We start from the raw sequence: 22,407 nt of genomic DNA on the forward strand, positions 1-22,407 counted from the left end.
AATCTCTCCTTTGATCCGAAAAAGGTGCGGAGGGGAGAATCTAGTTCACCTAAGAGAAGCTGAGAGTTTGGGGGAGGGAAACCATGCTACTGATAGACGAGGGGAGGGGGAGAGTACTCCTAAAAGGCACAGTCTAGAGTTGCCAATCCCCAGGTGGGGACAGCGGATCCACCAGTTTGGGGGCCCTCCCCCCGCTTCAGGGTCATCAGAAAGCGGGGAGGGGGGCAAGGAAATGTCTGCTGGAAACTCCATTATTCCCCAGGGAGACAAGGTTCCCATAGGGTATAATGGAAAATTGATCCATGGGTAGAATCATAGAGTTGGAAGGGACCTCCAGGGTCATCTAGTCCAACCCCCTGCACAGTGCAGGAAACTCACAAACACCTCCCCCTAAATTCACAGGCTCTTCATTGCTGTCAGAGGGCCATCTAGCCTCTGTTGAAAAACCTCGAACGAAGGAGAGCCCACCCACCACCTCCCGAGGAAGCCTGTTCCACTGAGGAACCGCTCTTAACAGTCAAAGAATCTTAGAATTCGAAGGGATCTCCAGGGTCATCGAGTCCAACCCCCTGTACAATGCAGGAAACTCACAAACACCTCCCCCTAAATTCACAGGATCTTCATTGCTGTCAGATGGCCATCTAGCCTCTGTTGAAAAACCTCCAAGGAAGGAGAGCCCACCACCTCCCAAGGAGGAAGCCTGTTCCACTGAGGAACTGCTCTAACGGTCAGGAAGTTCTTCCTAATGTTGAGCCAGAAACTCTTTAGATTTAATTTCAACCCCTTGGTTCTGGTCCTGCGTTCTGGGGTCAGGGAAAACAATTCCACACCATCCTCTATAGGACAGCCCTTCAAGGACTTGAAGATGGTGATCCTATCACCTCTCAGCCGCCTCCTCTCCAGGCTAAACAGGCCCAGCTCCTTCAGCCTTTCCTCATAGGACTTGGTCTCCAGACCCCTCACCTTCTTTGTCGCCCTCCTCTGGACCCCTTCCAGCTTGTCTATATCCTTCTTGAAATGTGGTGCCCAAAACTGAACACAATACTCCAGGTGAGGTCTTACCAGAGCAGAGCAAAGCGATACCATCACATCACGTGATCTGGGCACTCTACTTCTGTTGATACAGCCCAAAATTGCATTTGCCTTTTTAGCCACCGCATCACACTGCTGACTCATGTTCAACGTATGATCCACTAAGACCCCTAGATCCTTTTCGCACAGACTACTGCTAAGTCAACTGGGGCTCTGGGTATCTGGGGCTCTGAGGGGGGGGGCAGCTGTTTTTTTAGGCAGAGACCCCAAATTCTCAACATAGCATCCGGAGCTGTTCCTCAAAACACCGTCCAGCCTTCAAGAAGATTGGATCAGGGGGTTCAATTTTATGAGCCTCTAAAGAAAGTGCCCCTATCCATAATTATTTCCAATGGAGAGAAGGCATTTAAAAGGTACGCGGTCCCTTTAAATGTGATGGTCAGAACTCCCTTTGGAGTTCAATTGTACTTGTCACTCCCTTGCTCCTGGCTCCACCCCCAAAGTCTCCTGGCTCGAGCCCCCCTCCCCCAAGTGCCTCTCCTCAAAATCCCCTCCAAGTTTCAAAAAGAGTGTACCAGGGGGTCCAATTCTTTGAGCCCCAAAAGAAGGTGCCCCTATCCTTCATTATTTCCAGTGGAGGGAAGGTATTTAAAAAGGTGTGTGGTCTCTTTAAACGTGATGGCCAGAACTCCCTTTGGAGTTCAATTTTCTTACACCCTTGCTCCTGGCTCCACCTCCAATGTCTCTTGGCTCCACCCCCAAAATCTCCTGGTTCCACCTCAATGTCTCTTGGCTCCACCCCAAAGTCTCCTGGCTCCACCTCAATGTCTCTTGGCTCTACCCCCAAAGTCTCCTGGCTCCACCTCAATGTCTCTTGGCTCCACCCCCAAAGTCTCCTGGCTCCACCCTCAAAGTCTCCTGGCTCCACCCCAAAGTCTCCTGGCTCCACCTCAATGTCTCTTGGCTCTACCCCCAAAGTCTCCTGGCTCCACCTCAATGTCTCTTGGCTCCACCCCCAAAGTCTCTTGGCTCCACCCCCAAAGTCTCCTGGCTCCACCTTCAATGTCTCTTGGCTCCACCCCAAAGTCTCCTGGTTCCACCTCAATGTCTCTTGGCTCCACCCCCAAAGTCTCCTGGCTCCACCCCCAAAGTCTCCTGGCTCCACCTCAATGTCTCTTGGCTCCACCCCAAGTCTCTTGGCTCCACCCCCAAAGTCTCCTGGCTCCACCTCAATGTCTCTTGGCTCCACCCCCAAAGTCTCTTGGCTCCACCCCCAAAGTCTCCTGGCTCTAGCCCCCCTCCCCCAAGTGCCTCTTCCCAAAATACCCTCAAAGTTTCAAAAAGAGTGGACCAGGGGGTCCAATCCTATGAGCCCCAAAAGAAGGTGCCCCTCTCCTTCATTATTTCCAGTGGAGGGAAAGGCATTGAAAAGGTGCGCGGTCTCTTTAAATGTGATGGCCAGAACTCCCTTTGGAGTTCAGTCATGCTTGTCACTCCCTTGCTCCTGGCTCCATCCCCAATGTCTCCTGGCTCCACCCCTAAGGAAAGGCAAGGTCCCCTGTGCGAGCACCAATCGTTTCTGACTCTGGGGTGACGTTGCTTTCACAACATTTTCACGGCAGACTTTTGACGGGGTGGTTTGCCCTCCCCTTCCCAGTCTTTTACACTTCCCCCCCCCAGCAAGCTGGGGACTCCTTGGACCAACCTCGGAAGGACGGAAGGCTGAGTCAACCTCGAGCCGGCTACCTGAATCCAGCTTTCGCCGGGATCGAACTCGTCGTGAGCAGAAAGCAGATCACAGTACTGCAGTACTGCTGCTTTTCCACTCTGCGCCACGGGGCCGCTAAAGAAATAAAGGAAAGGGAAGGTCCCCTGTGCAAACACCAGTCGTTTCCGACTTTGGGGTGACGTCGCTTTCACGACGTTTTTCACGGCAGACTTTTCACGGGGTGGATTGCCGTTGCCTTCCCCAGTCTTTTACACTTCTCCCCCAGCAAGCCGGGGGACTCCTTTGACCGACCTCGGAAGGATGGAAGGCTGAGTCAACCTCGAGCCGGCTACCTGAATCCAGCTTTCACCAGGATCGAACTTGAGTCGTGAGCAGAGAGTTCAGATCACAGTGCTGCTGCTTTCCCACTTTGCACCATGCTGGCTCCACCCCCAAAGTCCCCAGCTATCTCTCGAACCGGACCTGGCCACCCTAGCGCAGCCCCAAGAGGGGAAGGATCGGGGCAGAGGTGGCCCTGATCCAAGCGGCCAACGGCTCGGCCCGCCGACGTGCAGAACCTTGGAAACGTGAGCGTCTCGTGGCACTCCATGTCCTGCTGCTGAGGAAAGGGCAGCTGTTTCCAAGCCGGCCGGCCAGCTCCGTGCCAACGTCACGCGGCACGGGACGGGGGCCAATTCTGCAGTCGCTCCTTTGCTGACTCACACGTCTCTGAAGCGGAGCCGCACCTAAGCTGCAGATTCTACCAGCTGCTTGCTTCTGGGCGATCCCGACACACGATGAAGCTGTTATTTCCCCAAGGTGTGTGTGGGGGAGGAAGACAAGGGGACCCAAGTGACTGAAAGGGGTGAATGCTGACCACCGTTAGACATTTGCCCTTCATTTCACCCCCCCTCTCCCCCAAGCTGTCCTTCCTCAAGGCGTGGCCAAACTGTGGTTTGGGAGCCACATGTGGCTCTTTCACACGTATGGTGTGTCTCTCGAAGCCCCCACAAGCCCCACCGGAGTTCGATCCCGGCAGAAGCTGGGGTCAGGTAGCCGGCTCCAGGTTGACTCAGCCTTCCATCCTTCCGAGGTCGGTCAAATGAAGACCCAGCTTGCTGGGGGGAAAGTGGAGAGGACTGGGGAAGGCAAGGGCAAACCACCCCGTAAAAAGTCTGCCGTGAAAACGTTGCGAAAGCAACGTCACCCCAGAGACGAAAACGACTGGTGCTTGCACAGGGGACTACCTTTTACCGTTAATGCGATACAGGAAGAGCCCCGTGGCGCAGAGTGGTAAAGCTGCAGTACTGCAGTCGGAGCCCTCTGCTCATGACCTGAGTTCGATCCCAGCGGAAGCTGGTTTCAGGTAGCCGGCAGGGCTGTGGGGGCTTTGTAAAAAAGGTAATCCTCTTTGCAAGCACCAGTCGTTTCCGACTCTGGGGTGACGTTGCTTTCACGGCGTTTTTTACTGCAAACTTTTTTTTACGGAGTGGTTTGCCCTTGCCTTCCCCAGTCATCTACGCTTTCCCCCCAGCAAGCTGGGGACTCCTTTGACCGACCTCGGAAGGACCGAAGGCCGAGTCGACCTGGAGCCGGCTACTTCTTCAGAAACAGCTCGAACGGGAGTCCATCCATTCTTATATCCTGGGAAAGTGGAGTGATGTCAGACGCCAAATAGCAGGCATGAATGGATTAGGAGTGATGTGCAGAAAGGTGGTTGGTGTGGGGAGATTTAAGACACTGCAGTAACTCTGGGAAAGCCTGGATCGGGCTGGCTAGGTGGAGAAGCAGAGAAAGACCAATCCAAGATTGCGACCTGCGAGAAAAGTGTCTGTAAATCTTGGGCTCTTAAAAATTCTTCTTGGTTTATAAGAGGAGTAATGGAAGAGGCGGTTAAGGACTTGTTAGTACTGAGAAGAGCTGCAGCAGTGGGCCAGAGCCTTAAAACCAGGTGCTTGTCGATTGAGCACTCCTCAAACAAAAGAGCTTCAAGGGGAGATTGCAACATGAGATGGCTGAACTTGTGTTCATTCAAAAGTTCAGAACAAGAGACACCCCACCCCAGGGCTGAATAGGGACATAGATTCTTATCTCACTACAGATGCTAATTCTCTGCCCCTAAACATTTCCCTTCGGCTCCAGTCAAGCTGATAACAATATGCATTGTACTCCTGAACCTTTTACAAGCATTTTTTACAACATGTCGGTCAAATGAGTCCCCAGTTTGGTGGGGGGAAAGCGTAGATGACTGGGGAAGGCAAGGGCAAACCAGCCCGTAAAAAGTCTGCCGTGAAAACGACGTCACCCCAGAGTCGGAAACGACTGGTGCTTGCACAGGGGACCTTTCCTTTCCCTCCCTTCTCTCAAACGTCTGACATTCATGTCTTGTGGCTCTCAAAAATCTGATGCTTACTCTATGAGGCTCTTAGGTTAAGCAAGTTTGGCCAGCTCTGGTCTATAAGGTGGTTACTGGACTCCAGTCTGTTCTACCGCAGACTAACCTGGGTGCTCACTGAAGCTATTAACCAGAAGGCATGAAATCTGTAGGAAAAACCAGCCAAATTCGCTTTCAGACACATCAGGAAGTGTCCTTTACGTCAATACTAGCAGCAACCAAACAAACAGGAAACTGGCTCTGGCTGATAGTGAAAGTCACCTTTTCTGACCGTTGCACGCCTCACATCCTCAGAACTGATCCAGTCCAGGCTATATGTACTGCCTGAGCCTTATCTATGCACAGCGCTGAAGCCACAAATGCAGTCAAACGGCGTATATTTTAGTTGCATGCATATAACTTGTGGGAAGGTGACATTTAGTTCAGAGGTGTAGAGAGAATTCTAAGGCTGTCAATCTCCAGGTGGTGGTAAAGAACAAAGAAGAAGATGATGATATTGGATTTATATCCCACCCTATGCTCTGAAGCTCAGAGCGATCACAATCTCCTTTCCGCCCCCCCCCCCAACAGCAGACACTCTGTGAGGTGGGTGAGGCTGAGAGCTCTCCCAGAAGCTGCCCTTTCAAGGACAACTCCTATGAGAGCTACAGCTGACCCAAGGCCATTCCAGCAGCTGGAAGTGGAGGAGTGGGGAATCAAACCCGGTTCTCCCAGATAAGAGTCCACGCAGTTAACCACTGCACCAAACTGGCTCCCAGAAGACAGACGTTCTGTGAGGTGGGTGAGGCTGAGAGAGCTCTCCCAGAAGCTGCCCTTTCAAGGACAACTCCTATGAGAGCTACGTCTGACCCAAGGCCATTCCAACAGCTGGAAGTGGAGGAGTGGGGAATCACATCCGGTTCTCCCACGCACTTAACCACTGCACCAAACTGGCTAACTTATATATATAGACAGAGCAATGCTACAGATACTTAGAAGAGATGAATTCTTGCACTGTTTAAGGTTCATACAGAAGATATAAACATTACAATTCACGGCACGACCGCAACACAGAGCGGAACATCTGACCCCGAAGTCCAACTGGTAAAGTTCAAATAGTAAAGTTCCAAAGTTGTGGTCCAATCACGTGTCTCTTTTTCCAGGTAGATGTTCTCTGTTCTGGCCGAAGAGGAATGGGATTTCACTTGAAGACACAAGTCAGACTTGCATCCTCGAGTGGAATTCCATCGCTCTTCAGCCAGAACAGAGAACATCTACCTGGAAAAAGAGAAGCGCGATTGGATCACAATTTCATAGAATCGAAGAAGAAGAAGAAGAAGAAGAAGAAGAAGAAGAAGAAGAAGAAGAAGAAGAAGAAGAAGAAGAAGATGATATTGGATTTATATCCCGCCCTCCACTCCGAAGAGTCTCAGAGCGGCTCACAATCTCCTTTACCTTCCTCCCCCACAACAGACACCCTGTGAGGTGGGTGGGGCTGGAGAGGGCTCTCACAGCAGCTGCCCTTTCAAGGACAACCTCTGCCAGGGCTATGGCTGACCCAAGGCCATGCTAGCAGGTGCAAGTGGAGGAGTGGGGAATCAAACCCGGTTCTCCCAGATAAGAGTCCGCACACTTAACCACTACACCAAACTGCAGACTGCAGATTTATACCCCGCCCTTCTCCCTGAATCAGAGACTCAGAGCGGTTTACAATCTCCTTTCTCTTCTCCCCCCCCCCACAACAGACACCCTGTGAGGTGGGTGGGGCTGAGAGAGCTCTGAAAGAAGCTGCCCTTTCAAGGACAACTTCTGTGAGAGCTATGGCTAACCCAAGGCCATTCCAGCAGCTGTAAGTGGAGGAGGAGTGGAGAATCAAACCCGGTTCTCCCACATAATAGTTTGCGCATTTAACCACTACACCAAACTGGCTCTCTTTCGATCAGTTTAAGGCCAAGAAGGCTTATCTAGGGTCATCTAGCCCAACCCCCTGCACTGCAGGAAACTCACAAACAGCTCCCCCGAAGTTCTTCATTGCTGTCAGATGGCCATCTAGCCTCTGTTGAAAAACCTCCAAGGAAAGAGAGCCCACCACCTCCCGAGGAAGCCTGTTCCACTGAGGAACCGCTCTCACAGTCAGGAAGTTCTTCCTCATGTTGAGCTAGAAACTCTTGCGGTTTCATTTTAACGCATTGGTTCTGGTCCTACCTTCTGGGGCCACCGAAAACAGCTCCACACCATCCTCTAATTTGAGTTTACCGGTTGGGACTTTGGGGTTGGAGGTTCCGTTCTGTCTTGCGGCCGCGCGCTTTCCTGAAACTACTCAGGCAGTGGGGGAGGGGGGGGGGAAAGAGAGAAATCCCAGCATTAGGCTCCTCCCCGGCCCAGCTCCCCTCTGTCCATACCTCGCCCCTTTCCAGTTCAACCAGTTCAAAGGATCAAAGGGAAGAAAAGAGGGCCTTTGCAGCTGGCCGTCGGTGGAGAGACCTTCATGCCTACGAAGCACCGCTATCAAACTGTGCTAGGGCGTGGGCTCACATTCTCGGCCTTAAACCCATCAAAAGGCAAGGAAAAACCAAACAACACGGACGGACCAGATCAGAAATCCAAGCATGGAAAAGAGAACAGCGTGAGGGCACCCCGATCCTAAAAAAAGCGGAGGAAGAGCTATTCACTGAGATAAGAGAAAGGTCAACGTTTCTTTGGAATGCAAGGGGGACGAGTTTCCAATGCTGGAGTCAAGCATTCCTTTGCTTAGTACGGCTCTGCTCCGCGGCCGGCCCTACCACTAAGCAAACTCGGCAGTTGCCTAGGCTGCTGGCCTTCTGGGGGCACCGAATCGGGCACCCCCCCCCCCATGTGATTCAGTGATGTTACAGTGCAGGAGGGGAGCATCAGAAGCTAGCCTTGCTTGGGCTGCCAGACTTTCTAGAAGAAGAATTGCAGATTTATACCCCGCCCTTCTCTCTGAATCAGAGACTCAGAGCGGCTCACAATCTCCTCTATCTTCTCCCCCCACAACAGACACCCTGTGAGGTGGGGGCAGATTTATACCCCACCCTTTTCCCTGAATCAGAGACTCAGAGCGGCTCACAATCTCCTCTATCTTCTCCCCCCACAACAGACACCTTGTGAGGTGGGGGCAGATTTATACCTCGCCCTTCTCCCTGAATCAGAGACTCAGAGCAGCTCACAATCTCCTATATCTTCTCCCCCCACAACAGACACCCTGTGAGGTGGGGGCAGATTTATACCCCACCCTTTTCCCTGAATCAGAGACTCAGAGCGGCTCACAATCTCCTCTATCTTCTCCCCCCACAACAGACACCTTGTGAGGTGGGGGCAGATTTATACCTCGCCCTTCTCCCTGAATCAGAGACTCAGAGCGGCTCACAATCTCCTATGTCTTCTCCCCCCACAACAGACACCCTGTGAGGTGGGGGCAGATTTATAGCCCGCCCTTCTCCCTGAATCAGAGACTCAGAGCGGCTCACAATCTCCTCTATCTTCTCCCCCCACAACAGACACCCTGTGAGGTGGGGGCAGATTTATACCCCGCCCTTCTCCCTGAATCAGAGACTCAGAGCGGCTCACAATCTCCTCTATCTTCCCCCCCCCCACAACAGACACTCTGTGAGGTGTGGGCAGATTTATACCCCACCCTTCTCCCTGAATCAGAGACTCAGAGCGGCTCACAATCTCCTCTATCTTCTCCCCCCACAACAGACACCCTGTGAGGTGGGGGCAGATTTATACCCCACCCTTCTCCCTGGATCAGAGACTCAGAGCGGCTCACAATCCCCCTATATCTTCTCCCCCCACAACAGACACCCTGTGAGGTGGGTGGGGCTGGAGAGGGCTCTCACAGCAGCTGCCCTTTCAAGGACAACCTCTGCCAGAGCTGTGGCTGACCCAAAGCCATTCCAGCAGATGCAAGTGGAGGAGTGGGGAATCAAACCCGGTTCTCCCAGATAAGAGTCCGGGCACTTAACCACTACACCAAACTGGCTCTCAAGGGCTGCCGCTGCTCTGTTTATAGTTAGATGTGGCGTCGTAGGCTCTGCACAGATCTCTCACAACTATTGTGCTCTCCTGTTGTGCTCGGCGTTTTTGACCCCAAAATTCTCGCTCTGTAGTTAAGTACGAACACCGATCACTTTCCAGACTGGATGGCGAAGCCGCTAGGCTAGCCCATGAAACGGTATGCCACAATTCAGGCCTCGACAAAATTTCTACCATGCTAAGAGTCAGCTTCAAAATGTAACAGCCTGGCTCATTTCACAGACCTTCTGGGTTCTGTGTTCTAATGGCCACATTTTCTAATTACTGCTTCAACAAACCCTAATCCTGACATCTTAATGGTTTCTTGTGAGTTGCGGTATGACAAAAACCCTGCACTGTACAAACAAACATACGAATAACTCTGGTATTCATCACCACCACAAAAGCTAACCTCTAACTAGTGTGGTGTAGTGATTAAGAATGGCAGACTCTAATATGGAGAACCGGTTTGATTCCCCACTCCTCCTTCACTCCTGCAGGGTGACCTTGGGCTATTTCCAGTTCTCTCAGCTCCACCTACCTCACAAGGTGCCTGTTGTGGGGAGAGAAAGGGAAGGTGATTGCAGGCTGCTTTGAGACTCCTTAAGGTAGAGAAAGGAAGGAAAGGTCCCCTGTGCAAGCACCAGTCGTTTCCGACTCTGGGGCGACGTCGCTTTCACAACGTTTTCACGGCAGACTTTTTATGGGGTGGTTTGCCCTTGCCTTCCCCAGTCATCTACGCTTTCCCCCCAGCAAACTGGGGACTCATTTGACCGACCTCGGAAGGAGGGAAGCAATGAAGAGAAAAGCAGGGTTTAAAAACCAACTCCTAGCTCCTCCATTTCTCATAATGATGTTAAAAAGCTCCATTTAATGGACTGTAGGAGCTAGTATAGAAAACAGCTGGTTAAAGAATGACTTTAACCGCCACCACAATGCTTGAATTTTTTTACACACGCACACGACATTGCTTTTTATGCTGTACAATAAAACATGCTGATGTAAAAATTATTAGGATCTGGGTTGAATCCAGCCAGTTTTTACACTCAGTCTCGGCTAATTCCCCTCCTTATTTCAGCCCCAGTTCCACATTGCTTTTAAATCCCACAATCCCAAACGTTATCTTTTTCGTGATCAAAGAGGATCCAGTCCGTCACGCAACCACTGAAAACGGCTGAGAGATGCTACAAAAAAAAATAGCTCAAAAATGCCAGGTACTACAACTCCAGTGATTTCTTGAGCTCCTAAGACCGTGGATTTAAACCCCGTCCATCTCTCTGAATCAGAGTCTCAGAGTAGCTTCACAATCTCCCATTGTGCCCCCCCCTCAAGCACCAAGAATAGAAGACAACTGCAGATTTATACCCTGCCCTTCTCTCTGAATCAGAGTGGCTCACAATCTTCTATATCTTCTCCCCCCACAACAGACACCCTGTGAGGTGGGGGCAGATTTATACCCCGCCCTTCTCTCTGAATCAGAGTCTCAGAGCGGCTCACAATCTTCTATATCTTCTCCCCCCACAACAGACACCCTGTGAGGTGGGGGCAGATTTATACCCCGCCCTTCTCTCTGAATCAGAGTGGCTCACTATCTCCCATATCTTCTCCCCCCACAACAGACACCCTGTGAGGTGGGTGGGGTGAGAGGGCTCTCCCAGCAGCTGCCCTTTCAAGGACAACCTCTGCCAGAGATCTGGGTGACGCAAGGCCATTCCAGCAGCTGCAAGTGGAAGAGGGGGAACCAAACCCGGTTCTCCCAGATAAGAGTCCACACACTTCACCACTACACCAAAGAGGAGGAGGAGAAAGAGAAGAAGACCATAGATTTATACCCCACCCTCCTCTCTGAATCAGAGTCTCAGAGCGGCTCAGTATCTCCCATATCTTCTCCCCCCACAACAGACACCCTGTGCGCTCTCCCAGCAGCTGCCCTTTCAAGGACAACCTCTGCCAGAGCTATGGCTGACCCAAGGCCATTCCAGCAACTGCAAGTGGAAGAGGGGGAACCAAACCCGGTTCTCCCAGATAAGAGTCCTCTCACTTAACCACTACATCAAAGAGGAGGAGGAGAAAGAGAAGAAGAAGACCATAGATTTATACCCCACCCTCCTTTCTGAATCAGAGTCTCAGAGCGGCTCACAATCTCCTTTATCTTTCTCCCCCACAACAGACACCTGTGAGGTGGGTGGGGCTGAGAGGGCCTGTGTGGAAGCTAGCAAACCTACCTGGGGAGGTTCCTCCCCCCCCCCCCATAACCCCCCAACTCCATCAGAGGATCGCGGGCGGGAAGGGGGTCAAGGAGCAGGGCGGGCTGGGAAATCCCGGGAGGGGGGAAGCTGCTGCTGCAGGGGCGGGGGGGGACCCTTCAAAGCTTTCTGTCTGGGGGGAAGAAGCGTCTGCTCCCCCCGCCCAGCTTTTGCTCCCTGCCCTCCCTTCCCACGGCCAGAGCCTGGCCCGGCCTCCCCACCCCGTCCGCTGCCGGGTTTCTGCCTACCTGGGGCTGCGCAGTCTCCGGCCTCTGGGACGCCCTCGCGCACCGCCAACAAGGCTGGGCTGAACAGGAAGTGCTCCCGCCCGGAATCCCCCGCCTCGGACCCGGCAACTCTGGTCCGGCACCTTTACGCGTCCCTGTGCTCAACCGCCGCCCGACACTAAAGTTCCGGGGGGGAACTTGAATTCCCTTCCCATTCCGCCGTGGGGTTGTCAGAAGGGATTGCCTTAGGGTTGCCAAGTCCAATTCAAGAACTGGGGGTGGAGCCAGGAGACTTTGGGGGTGGAGCCAGGAGACTTTGGGGGTGGAGCCAGGAGACAGTGGGGGTGGAGCTAGTAGGGTTGCCAGGTTCAATTCAAGAACTATCTGGGGACTTTGGGGGTGGAGCCAGGAGACACTGGGGGTGGAGCTAGTAGGGTTGCCAGGTCCAATTCAAGAACTATCTGGGGACTTTGGGGGTGGAGCCAGGAGACACTGGGGGTGGAGTTAAGAGTAGGGTTGCCAAGTCCAATTCAAGAACTATCTGGGGACTTTGGGGGTGGAGCCAGGAGACACTGGGGGTGGAACTAGGAGTAGGGTTGCCAAGTCCAATTCAAGAACTATCTGGGGACTTTGGGGGTGGAGCCAGGAGATTTTGAGGGTGGAGCCAGGAGACACTGGGGGTGGAGCTAGTAGGGTTGCCAGGTCCAATTCAAGAACTATCTGGGGACTTTGGGGCGGAGCCAGGAAGACTTTGAAGGTGGAGCCAGGAGACACTGGGGGTGGAGCTAGGAGTAGGGTTGCCAATCCAATTCAAGAACTATCTGGGGACTTTGGGGTGGAGCCAGGAGACACTGGGGGTGGAGTTAGGAGTAGGGGTTGCCAAGTCCAATTCAAGAACTATCTGGGGACTTTGGGGTGGAGTCAGGAGACTTTGGGGGTGGAGCCAGGAGACACTGGAAGTGGAGCTAGGAGTAGGGTTGCCAAGTCCAATTCAAGAACTATCTGGGGACTTTGGGGGTGGAGCCAGGAGACTTTGGGGATGAAGCCAGGAGCAAGGGTGTGACATAACTGAACTCCAAAGAAAGTTCTGGCCATCACACCTCTACCTCTAAAAATAGCCCCCCCAGAGCCCCAGATACCCGTGGATAAATTCTCCATTATTTCCTAAGGGAATAAGTCTCTATATGGAATAATAGAGTTCCCAGCAGACATTTCCCTCCCCTCCCCCCGCTTTCTGATGACTCTGAAGCAGGGGGAGCACCTCCAAACCGGGGGATCCCCTGCCCCCACCTGGGGATTGGCAAGCCTAAGTCCAATTCATGAACTATCTGGGGACTTTGGGGGTGGAGCCAGGAGACTTTGGGAGAGGAGCCAGGAGCAAGGGTGCGACAAGCACAATTGAACTCCAAAGGAAGTTCTGATCATCACACCTTTTAAATGCTTTCCTTTCATCGGAAATAATGACGGCTAGGGGCACCTTCGTTTGGGGTTCACAGAATTGGACCCCCTGGTCCAATCTTTTTGAAACTTGGAGGGTGTTTTGAGGAGAGGCACCGGATGCTATGCTGACAATTTGGTGCCGCTACCTCCAAAACCAGCCCCCCCCCCCACATATACCCACAGATCAATTCTACATTATTTCTTATGGGAATCAGTCTCCATAGGGAATGACGGAGTGACCAGCAGACATTTCCCTTCCCTCCCCCCACTTTCAGATAACCCTAAAGCGGGGGAAGGCCCTCCAAACCAGGAGATCCCCTGCCCCCAGCTGGGGATTGGCAACTCTAGATCGCCTGCGCTTTTTCCTCAGGCGTCGCAAATCTTTGCAGGATTCTGCAAAGTAAGAAGTTATGCCAGAAGCACAAAACTTGTGGGAAGCCCACATTCAACAATCCGCTAATACACACAGGATCCTGCATGGAATCTGTAAACAAGCTTGTGCTCTAAGCATCATGTACCTTGTACGGAGGAGCAGCAGCAGACTATAGTATTGCTCCTCTGCGTCACAGCTAAGGTAGCCTACTTCCAGGTGGCTTCCAGTAGCCTGGAATAACTGGACGCCCCCAAAGGGCTTCTGTTATGTATATGGACTAGGGTTGCCAATCTCCAGGTGGGGGCAGGGGATCCCCCGGTTTGGAGGCCCTCCCCCCGCTTCAGGGTCGTCAGAAAGCGGGGGGAGGGGAGGGAAATGTCTGCTGGGAACTCTGTTATTCCCTAGGGAGAATTATTCCCATAGAAAATCATGGAGAATTGATCTGCGGGTATCTGGGGCTCTGGAGAGTGCTGTTTTTTGGAATAGAGGCACCAAATTTTCTGTATAGCATCTAGTGCCTCTCCCCAAAATACCCTCCAAGTTTCAAAAATATTGGACCAGGGGGTCCAATTCTATGAGCCCCAAAAAGAAGGTGCCCCTATCCTTCATTATTTCCTATGGAAGGAAGAAATTGAAAAGGTGTGTCGTCCCTCTAAATGTGATGGCCAGAACTCCCTTTGGAGTTCAATTATGCTTGTCACAGCCTTGATCTTGGCTCCACCCCAATGTCTCCTGGCTCCACCCCCAAAGTCTCCTGGCTCCAAAGTCTCCACTCCACCCCCACTCCACAAGCATAGCCACCTTCAAGAGGGGTTTAGATAAAAATATGGAGCAAAGATCCATCAGTAGCTATTAGCCACAGTGTGTGTGTATGTATAAAAATTTTTGCCACTGTGTGACACAGAGTGTTGGACTGGATGGGCCATTGGCCTGATCCAACAGGGCTTCTCTTATGTTCTTATGTGACACAGAGTGTTGGACTGGATGGGCCACTGGCCTGATCCAACAGGGCTTCTCTTATGTTCTTATGTGACACAGAGTGTTGGACTGGAGGGGCCACTGGCCTGCTCCAACATGGCTTCTCTTATGTTCTTATGTTATGTTCTTAAAGTCCCCAGATATTTCTTGAATTGGACTTGGCAACCCTAATGTGGACGCAAGTGAGAACGGAATTGGGTGTTCTCGCATGGCTCATTGGAGCCAGACGACCAGAGTTTGGGGACTTGGGAACAGTAGGCAGCAGGATTGGAGCTGCCCTGCTCCAATCGCGAGCCTCCTGCTGGTTTAAATGGACCAATAGAACGCTAGAGCGGGAATCCTGACATGTGTATAAGGTTGCCTCCGTGGGCCCTTTTCCCGAGTCTTATACTTAGGCCTTACTATGCTGAAATCAATAAAGAGCTTATGATTCACCAGCACCTCGCCTCTTCCATGTATGGAACCCACTATATTACAGCTTCCTCACTGGCTTGCTTTCTCTTCGTCTCATAGGGCTGCCAACTCTGGGTTGGAAAATTCCTGGAGGTTTGGGGTTGGAGCCTGGGGTGGAAAGGGTTTGGGGAGGGGAGGGGCCTCGGGAAGGTATAACGCTGGGGGCGGCCAACCTTGCTAAACTCAGGAGTCACACAGAATAAACGTCAGATGTTTGGGAGCTGCAAGACGAGGGAGGGAGGGACGCAAATAGACGGAGGGGAGGGAGGGAGGAAAGGGAGATGGAAGGAAAGCAACTTTAAATGCATTCTTCAAGCAGCCAGCTGGCTTGGAAAAGTGATTTAAAGAGACAAATGCTTTCTCCAAGCCGGCCAATGGGACAGCAGGGGCTTCTAGAGAAGAAGAAGAAGACATTGGATTTATATCCCGCCCTCCACTCAGAGTCTCAGAACGGCTCACCATCTCCTTTATCTTCCTCCCCCACAACAGACACCCTGTGAGGTAGATGAAGACATTGGATTTATATCCCGCCCTCCACTCAGAGTCTCAGAACGGCTCACAATCTCCTTTCCCTTCCTCCCCCACAACAGACACCCTGTGAGGTGGGTGGGGCTGGAGAGGGCTCTCACAGCAGCTGCCTTTTCAAGGACAACCTCTGCCACGCAGACGTGGAAGCAAGATAAAATACCAGAAAAGTGGGAATGGACTTTAAAAGTTATGGATTGGAGTGAAATGGACAAGCTTACAAGAATCTTAAAAGAACATGATTTAGAGAAGTTTAAAAATGAACGGGGAAAATTTCAAAAATATGCTGAAAAACAATGGAATGTTAAAGGTTATTTGGTGATTTAAAGGAACGTTAAATGGACTATAGAAAAAAAGTGAGACTATTGGAATAATTTTTTTTGTGTTCTTTTGATAATGACTAAAGGACTACTATGAAGATAGATTACAATTATAACCTATGTTTTTTTCTTTCCTTTTTCCTTTTTTCTTTTTGCTTTATGATTTTTTTATGAAGATTCTTTAATAGACAAACTGATTACCTTTTTTTAAGCAATATAATTAAAATACACTGCCAGGGTTCACTAAAAGGGGGGGAGGGGGGAGAAAATGTAATGTATATGTATTAATTTTAATAACAGGTGATAAGTGTTATTACAATATATTACAGTATAATAAATTGTTTCAAACAAAAAAAAAAGGATAATCTCTGCCAGAGCTATGGCTGACCCAAGGCCATTCCAGCAGGTGCAAGTGGAGGAGTGGGGAATCAAACCCATTTCGCCCTGATAAGAGTCCACACACTTAACCACTACACCAAAGAGGAGGAGGAGGAGAAAGAGAAGAAGACCATAGATTTATACCCCACCCTCCTCTCTGAATCAGAGACTCAGAGCAGCTTACAATCTCCTATATCTTCTCCCCCCACAACAGACACCCTGTGAGGTGGGGGCAGATTTATACCCCGGCGTTCTCCCCGAATCAGAGACTCAGAGCGGCTTACAGTCTCCTATACCTTCTCCCCCCACAACAGACACCCTGTGAGGTGGGGGCAGATTTATACCCCGCCCTTCTCCCTGAATCAGAGACTCAGAGCGGCTCACAATCTCCTATATCTTCTCCCCCCACAACAGACAACCTGTGAGGTGGGGGCAGATTTATACCCCACCCTTCTCAGTGAATCAGAGACTCAGAGCGGCTCACGATCTCCTATATCTTCTCCCCCCACAACAGACACCCTGTGAGGTGGGGGCAGATTTATACCCCGCCCTTCTCCCTGAATCAGAGACTCAGAGCGGCTTACAATCTCCTATGTCTTCTCCCCCCAAAACAGACACCCTGTGAGGTGGGGGCAGATTTATACCCCGCCCTTCTCCCTGAATCAGAGACTCAGAGCGGCTCACAATCTCCTCTATCTTCTCCCCCCATAACAGTCACCCTGTGAGGTGGGTGGGGCCGAGAGGGCTCTCACAGCAGCTGCCCTTTCAAGGACAACCTCTGCCAGAGCTTTGGCTGACTCAAGGCCATTCCTGCAGGTGCAAGTGGAGGAGGGGGGAATCAAACCCGGTTCTCCCAGATAAGAGTCCACACACTTAACCACTACACCAAACCGGCTCTCTATACGTATGAAAGAGCCACATGTGGCTCCTGAGCCAAGTTTGGCCACCCCTGGTATAATGTCAGAGAGGCCACCGTCCAAAACGGCCACTTTCTCCAGAGGAACTGATCTTTGTCATGTGGAGATGAGCTGTTAATCCCAGAAGGACTTTAGGCTCCACCTAGAGATTGGCAACCTGACTCACATATTCAAAATCAGGAAGGGCAGTTGTGTAACTGACGCAAAATATTGCGCTGGGTTAGCTAAGGTTGCCAGGCAATCTATAATGCCACACAGCCCATTCTCCAAAGGAGCTGTTTTCTCTAGGAGAACTAATCGCTGCGGTCTGGAGATCAGGTGTAATTCCGGGAGATCTCCAGCAACCACCTGGAGGATGGTGACTAGGAAACCTCCACCTGACACCTCAGTCATAGCATCCAGTTCTGAACTTAGAGAAGGGGCACTTGGCACAGAACGGGCCCAGGCAGCACAACTAGAAACATTAACACAAAAGTTTGAGTCAGTGGCACCTTTAAGACTAACAAAGTTTCATTCTTGGTATAACCGGAGAGCCGGTTTGGTGTAGTGGTTAAGTGTGCGGACTCTTATGTGGGAGAACTGGGTTTGATTCCCCACTCCTCCCCTTGCACCTGCTAGCATGGCCTTGGGTCAGCCATAGCTCTGGCAGAGGTTGTCCTTGAAAGGGCAGCTGCTGGGAGAGCCCTCTCCAGCCCCACCCACCCCACAGGGTGTCTGTTGTGGGGGAGGAAGGGAAAGGAGATTGTGAGCCGCTCTGAGACTCTTCGGAGTGGAGGGCGGATATGAATCCAATATCTTCTTCTTGCATGTCTGCACTTCTTCAGATGCTGTTGGGGTTATTTGTTCAGATCGCTTTGAAGTTTCACACCCTGTTTCATGCTTAAGACTAGCTGGGAAAGAATAGCTACATGATCTGTTTGCCTTAATGGCAGAGACTGACCAAGAGAGAGATCTTGGGGTCGTGGTAGATAACTCACTGAAAATGTCAAGACAGTGTGCGATTGCAATAAAAAAGGCCAACACCATGCTGGGAATTATTAGGAAGGGAACTGAAAACAAATCAGCCAGTATTATAATGCCCCTGTATAAATCGATGGTGTGGTCTCATTTGGAATACTGTGTAAAATTCTGTTCACCGCACCTCAAAAAGGATATTATAGCATTGGAGAAAGTGCAGAAAAGGGCAACTAGAATGATTAAAGGGTTGGAACACTTTCCCTATGAAGAAAGCTGAAAACGCTATACCCGTTCCTACCCATTCCTAATCCTAATCCTAATCACAGTGAGTATGCTGGCCAGTTGATTTAAAGTCTAACCAGGTAAAAAAAGCCCAACCCTAAGCCTAAGCTACTTTTCCAGCAGAATAAGAAAATTTTGTATAAGACTATTTAATGATGCTCAGGACAAGAAATTTGTTATTCCAGAACCTGGGAGTAATCTTTTTATAGCCTTAGCTGAGCAAATAGTCAACCTCGAGCCGGCGACCTGAAAACCCAGCTTCCACTGGGGATTGAACTCAGGTCGTGAGCAGAGCTTAGGACTGCCGGACTGCAGCTTTACCACCCTGCGCACGGGGCTCCATGTAGGATCTAAGATCTGCTCAGATTTAGAACTTTCAAATCAGCAGAACGGCTTATGGCCTTGCGAAGAGTTCCGTTTCAGTCTTCTTGCAGCTTTATCGATTGGGCTAAAGGTTCAAAAGAGCAGAGCTGAGTTGCAAAACGCTAACGGAACTAAATACTGTTGTAAAACTAGACTTTGAACCGGCAGGTTCCAATATTCTGCCAATGACTCGGTTTAGGAAAGTCAGTGCCAAAGAAATTAACCTCAGAAAGGAAAAGTCATGGCATTGCCAATATCTGGGCGGTGGGGGTGTGGACGAGCATTTTCCCTGCCTCTAGAGATCAGTTGCCCTTGGAGGGGGGGGGGGGGGTTAGATTCAAGACCATTCGCCCCTTAGAAAGCAACAAGATTTTTGGGATATAAACATTTGAGAGTCAAAGTTCCCTCTCTCAAATATGAGCTGGGATTAGGGTCGCCAGTCTCCAGGTGGGAAGAGACATACACTGGGAGAATCACGGAGAGATGAAATGTAGTACAAAAACCCGTGAAGAAAATAACGAAACAATAAAGAATGCATTCATTTAGAAGCCATTTTTAAATAGGAAGCATCTTTATATTGAGTGATTCGACACACATACGCAAACCGCACTGTTTAACAGGGTAATATCGATCCATTCCATGACAATGCTAACGCATCAAAGCACTACGATTTCATTATCGATGCAAACACAAATAAAGTGCTTCGTGCAAAAGCCCTCTGCTCACGACCTGAGTTCGATCCCCAGTGGAAGCTGGGTTTTCAGGTCGCCGGCTTGAGGATGACTCAGCCTTCCATCCTTCCGAGGTTGGTCAAATGAGTCCCCAGCTTGTTGGGGGGGAAAGCGTAGATGACTGGGGAAGGCAATGGCAAAACCACCCCGTAAAAAAGTCTGCCGTGAAAACGTTGTGAAAGCAACGTCACCCCGGAGTCGGAAACGACTGGTGCTTGCACAGGGGATCTTTCCTTTCCTTTCTTAGATCCTGCAAGCAGTCTTGGCCTAGCTCAGAGTTAGAAGATGCAGGTGAGGAAACTCCTGCAGATTTGGGGGTGGGGCGGTAATACGCCATTGGAAGGAACTGTATGAGTTTGTATATGCTTCGGCTTTCATAGCTGGTGCTATCTAAATATATTGGACTTCCCTCTTTGAGAAAGAAGCTGGAAACGGTGCGACAAGCGTCCTTCCGGCTCCGGGCTCCATCAGCGGGATGGCTTCTCAAGAAAAGAGACTTTGTTGTGAAATACTGCACCGATATCTGTCCTATGAGCACCTTTTGCACTAAGCACTTTATTTGTGTTTGTATAGATCAGGGGTGGCCAACGGTGGCTCTCCAGATGCTTTTTGCTTACAACTCCCATCAGCCCCAGCCATTGGCCATGCTGGCTGGGGCTGATGGGAGCTGTAGGCAAAAAAAAAAAAAACATCTGGAGAGCTACCGTTGGTCACCCCTGGTATAGATAATGAAACTGTAGTGCTTTGATGTGTTAGTATTGTCATGGAATTGATCAATATTACCCTGTAAAATAGTGTGGTTTATATATGTGTGTTGAATCGCTCAATGTGAAGATGCTTTCTATTTAAAAATTGCTTCTAAATGAATTAATTCATTATTTATTGTTTCGTTATTATCCTCACGGTTTTTTGTACTGCATTTAATCGCCAGGTGGGGGCAGGGGATCCTCCGGTTTAGCGTTCAGATGTGCTTGGGGCTCGTAGTATTTTGGGGAGAGGCAGTAGATGCTATACGGAAAATTGGGGGCCTCTATCTCAAAAAACAGCCCCCCCAGAGCCCCCGATTCCCGCAGATCAATTCCCCATCATTCCCTATGGGAATTGTTAATGGAGGTGCATGATGGCTATGGGGGTGGGGCTTCCCCCGCCGGCCAGCTGTCTGGGGGAGGGGGGAAGCCTGTAAAACCCAGGGATCCCCCTCTGGGACCTGGGGATTGGGAAGCCTAACACACACACACACACACACACACACACATACATATATACTGTGGCTAATAGCCACTGATGGAGCTGTGCTCCATATTTTTATCCAATCCCCTCTTGAAGCTGGCTATGCTTGTAGCCGCCACCACCTCCTGCGGCAGTGAATTCCACACGTTAATCACCCATTGGGTGAAGAAGTACCTCCTTTTATCCGTTTTAACCCGACTGCTCAGCAATTTCATCGAATGCCCACGAGTTCTTGTATTGTGAGAAAGGGAGAAAAGGACTTATTTCTCTACTTTCTCCATCCCATTCATAATCTTGTCAGCCTTTCTCGTGTCACCCTGCAGTCGACGTTTCTCCAAGCTAAAGATCCCCAAGCGTTGAACATATGAAGCTGCCTTATACTGAATCAGACCTTTGGTCCATCAAAGTCAGTATTGTCTTCTCAGACTGGCAGCAGCTCTCCAGGGTCTCAAGCTGAGGTTTTTCACACCTATTTGCCTGGACCCTTTTTTTGGAGATGCCAGGGATTGAACCTGGGACCTTCTGCTTCCCAAGCAGATGCTCTACCACTGAGCCACAGTCCCTCCCCTAACCGTTTTAACCTTTCTTCATAGGGAAAGTGTTCCAAACCGTTTTTCCAATGCTATAATATCCATTTTTAATTGGCAAAATCCCGTTCGAAAGCGCACCAAAAGTGGATTGAACGTGCATTCTTCAGTACATGCGACTGCAGCCCCAGTGGCTAAGTTATAACTATATAATTCTATGATCAAGATGAAGCGGGCTTGTGTCTGTCTTTTCGTCGCCACTCCTCCCTGGCTGAGCCTCAGACAATCAGAGCACGATTAGAAGAAGAAGAAGAAGAAGAAGAAGAATTGCAGATTTATACCCCGCCCTTCTCTCTGAATCAGAGACTCAGAGCGGCTTACAATCTCCTGTATCTTCTCCCCCCACAACAGACATCCTGTGAGGTGGATGGGGCTGAGAGGGCTCTCACAGCAGCTGCCCTTTAGAGAAGGCCAAACTCTGGGAAATGGCGGAAATCACACCTTGCTGGCTCATACAGGATGTGGAGTGCTAGGCCGGGGCGCAGCTTCTAAGGAGCGTGGCTGAACTTACCCAGTTTTCCAGGTACAGCGGGGGCTCCTCTTCCTCTTGGTCCAGATCCCGTTGCTCGTTACCTGAGCCCTGGCTGCCCACAGGTGAGGGGGCCCGGGGCTCACGCCATCGTGTCTCCGAGCCTTCCCGGGCCGGGTAGAAGGGGCCAGCGGGCTGCAAAGAGCACGCAGGGCACAGATCTCCTTCCGCTGCCCCAGAAAAAGGAGCTTCGCACAGCAAACAACGTTTGGATTTCCTGCTGTGCTTGCGTGGTTTGTCAGCCATGGCTGGGCGAGGATCCAGAGGCCCCGCTGGAGTGGCTTAGGGGAGGGGGGCCAAAAGGAAGTCAAAGGGGAAGGGAAGGCGAATTTGGAGCAATGGGAAAGATGGGGGAGCGAACTAGTTTTCCCTGCCAAGGGAAGGGCTTCCTGGCTGGTTCCTGCACCCCCCTTTGAGCACACAAGGGGGCGACATAGCTCATGGGTAGAGAGGAAGAGCCCTTCAGAGGGCTGTAAGGTGTTTCCTGTTGTCTGGGTACAACTTTTTTTTCTTTTTGCAAGAACTTGAGGCTCCTTAATTCATTACTGCCCCCTGTTGGGTAGGAGGCCTATTATGTATCTCCTGGAGGGGGGAGATATCCTCTTTTTTTTTTTTTTTTTTTTTTTAAAGCCTGTAGACAGCACTGGATTTATGTGCAAATAGGGCCACCATATTTTGAAAAGCAAAAAAGAGGACATGTTTCCTGAGGAACGACCTAC

General features: G+C 50.7%; 1 protein-coding gene across 1 annotated transcript in view; it reads right to left on the reverse strand.

Moving 5' to 3' along the window:
• The window catches only part of PCYT1A (phosphate cytidylyltransferase 1A, choline), a 46,159-nt gene extending 34,424 nt beyond the window's left edge, over positions 1–11,735 (reverse strand). The window contains exon 1 of the mRNA XM_060242843.1: positions 11,647–11,735. The gene's annotated coding sequence lies outside the window, so the exon portion shown is untranslated. The remainder of the gene's footprint in view (positions 1–11,646) is intronic.
• Between the last annotated feature and the right edge of the window lie 10,672 nt (positions 11,736–22,407).

The sequence above is a fragment of the Heteronotia binoei genome, chromosome 6 (assembly GCF_032191835.1).
Source record: "Heteronotia binoei isolate CCM8104 ecotype False Entrance Well chromosome 6, APGP_CSIRO_Hbin_v1, whole genome shotgun sequence".
Taxonomy (NCBI): domain Eukaryota; kingdom Metazoa; phylum Chordata; class Lepidosauria; order Squamata; family Gekkonidae; genus Heteronotia; species Heteronotia binoei.